Source organism: Aedes albopictus, chromosome 2 (genome assembly GCF_035046485.1).
Source record: "Aedes albopictus strain Foshan chromosome 2, AalbF5, whole genome shotgun sequence".
NCBI classification, from domain to species: Eukaryota; Metazoa; Arthropoda; class Insecta; order Diptera; family Culicidae; genus Aedes; species Aedes albopictus.
In genome coordinates this window covers 351,203,471-351,206,302 of record NC_085137.1, presented here as the reverse complement: position 1 = coordinate 351,206,302, position 2,832 = coordinate 351,203,471, and the positions used below count along the sequence as shown (strand labels likewise).

The following is a 2,832-nucleotide window of genomic DNA, read 5'->3' as shown; positions in this document are numbered from 1 at the left end:
TTTGGTAGATGCCTTATACTATCTTGGCGTGTACTCAGCTGATTAAATTCTAAAATTTGTAACAAATTCCATAAAAAGGTCATTGTATTGTAATGCTTCGACAGGTTACTGACAAGATGTGTGATAAACTATTTCCAGTGCTGTCCTGGTTAAATTAGAGCTAATTAGTCAAGGTTCCCCGAATTCAGTGCCTCTTCACTGTTACATTCCCATGGATGAATTTCTGGAGGAATATCTGAAGAAACCGCAATTCCTGCTGGAGGAACTACTAGAACTTTTGGAAGAATCCATGGAACAACTTTTGAGGAAATCCCTGCTGAAATTTCTGAAGTAATTCTATTCATAGAACTGAAGAAGTCTCTAAATATATTTTCGAAAGTACCGCTGAAAAAAATTCAGAAGGAATTAAAAAACAAAATTTTATGATAATTCTAAATAAATTCTTGAAAGAATTTCTAAGAAAAACGGAATGTTCTAGAAATCCAGAGATGGATTTGCTGAAGAGTTTCTAGAAGAAATACCTGAAGAAACACCTGGAAACCCTAGGTAAAATACTTAGCAAAACCTCTTCTGATATTGTTGGGAAAATGCTGCAGAAATTCCCTAATTAAAATCCTAAACAATTTTTAAGAATTCCTGGAGAAATCCATAGAGAAATTATTAGAGGTATGCTTGGAGGAAATCCTGGAGGAATTTCTGAGGAAATATAGGAATACCCGGCAAAAGTTCTGATGAAATCTCTTAAAGAAAAATATATAAAGGAGGAAGGAATCTTTGCAATTGCCTTAATAATCTCTTGTAGAATTTCCTTAGAGGAATTTCTTAAGAAAGTTTCTGAGAAAATTGTGAAGGCGTTCCAAATTTCTGATTCTTAAAGTATTGTTACAAATTATTTGTTATGTTAGACATTATTCGTAACCAAATTGAAAAATCACTGCGACGCGCAACACTGCACATAATCATTGAAATACAGTTGCTTTCGAGGCAACCCTAAGCACCACGATACCACACGACAGCTCTCACGCTCTCGCGCTCTGAAATCACTCTCCACGGCGAGGGCATACACGAGCTGGTATGCTACCGATCATTCGCTTTCTGCTGGCTTCACTAGTGGACGTTAAGACGTGCTCAACCAGGAATAGTGGGTATACACCGCGTGGAAAGGTCGAATATTACCACAGACCAAATCGATAGGTAAATTGTATCAACAGCTTTGAAATACGACCTCGTCTTAAGGAATATCGTTTTCCATAATTAGGCGTGCCGAACAACGATTTTGTTCAACCAAGTCATCGAGGCGCGATCGCAGGGAAACCTGTGTAAGACCAACCACTATTCCAGAAGATCCCATTCACACGCACATGGCGTCCCACTAATCGCTTCCTGGGCTCGTTACAAACCAACGAAATCGCTCGTCGTTCACTGAAGGTAATGGACAAATTTTCTTCGCCTAAATCGTCATTAACCCGAAGTTCTAATTCAGCCAGCAAGAGCGGACACCATTCCAGCTTGGACAGCAAAGCGATCCGGCAAACGGTGCAAGGAAGGAAGAAACCGAAAAGGCTCTCCTCGGAGGTAAATTCCAGCATAAATTCCAATTGGAATGTATTTCTAATTCCCGCTTTGTCAAACAGGGCCTTTTGATCAGAGCCGTCAAGCCTGATCACTCCACCACAGCACCGTAGCTTCAGCCGCGAACAGCAGAGAGAGTGAGAGCAAAAGAGGCACGCCAACACGACCTGCATCGCCAGCAGCACGGCAGTGCTCGAGACACACGCACACCAGCGATCCCGCACTTGCATCCAAGCCGCGAGCCGGCGTTCACTCGAGCTGCAAGGCGGCAGCCGAGCCGAGGAGGGAGAATGTGAATGAAGTGACCGGGGTTGAAGAAGTGTGCGGTAGTGTGTGTGAAACGAACTGGTGTGTACCTGTGGATCAACAAGCGCTGGTAGTGTTGGTAGCTGCACTTCACGACACCAATTGAGTCTAGTTGCAGTTAGTGGTAGTGTGCATGCGCAGTAGATCGAGCTCGAATAGTGAGCGCTCAAAGCGAGCGCGTTCTGAACAGCAGTAAAGAAGAAGAACGAAGATATCATCGCATTGATGCGGGGCCCCTGCAGCGCAACGTCAACAACAACATCTTCGTAGCTACAGCGTCGACCAGTGTTGGCAGTTCGACGGGTAGAAGACAGGTGTAGTACTTGCTGCGTAAGGTAGGATGTTTGATGAAGACCTTTTGATCGAAAATAGATTGTAAACATGATTTCGAATATGCTTATGCTTCTTGATTTCTTTTCGGACGGCCACCTATTGGCTGAGCGAAAATTCTAAAACCGATAGAGCGCCATAGCCGGGCAGGGACAGTAAAATGCTACGAATTTTCAATCACCCAATTGTGTGAGACTACCAAAATGGATTGAATTTAGCGAGTAGAGCACTGGAGGGAGAATTAACAGATTGTTAAGCCCCTTAAATTATAGAATCAGTAATAGTATTTGTGAATCATTTTCTTAATAAAAAAAATCTTGTTTTTGCGAAAGTTTATGGAAAATTTTCTTGATGAATGCTTTGAAAAATGTCTAGAGAAATCTCTATGAAAAAAAAACAGAAGAAATTCGTAGATGCATTTCTGGAACAATCTATGCAAGATTTTTTTAAAGAATCCTTAAAGCATTTTCAAACGGAATCCATGCAACATTTTTGGAAGCTATCCGTGCAAGACTTCCACAAGTAGAAATTTCTGCAGGACATTTTAAAGTCTAAAGGAATCCCTAGAAAATTTTGTGAAGAAATTTCTGACTGAATTTCTTTATAATTTTCTAGATGATTTTT

The 2,832-nt window shown here is 41.2% G+C and overlaps 1 long non-coding RNA gene across 1 annotated transcript; it reads left to right on the top strand.

The window, feature by feature from the left end:
* Positions 1-877: 877 nt before the first annotated feature.
* LOC115263097 (uncharacterized) lies at positions 878-2,105 on the top strand. Its single transcript, XR_009997138.1, has 3 exons — positions 878-1,194; positions 1,259-1,428; positions 1,484-2,105. It is a non-coding gene; the product is annotated as an uncharacterized LOC115263097 (long non-coding RNA).
* The last annotated feature ends 727 nt before the right edge of the window (positions 2,106-2,832 follow it).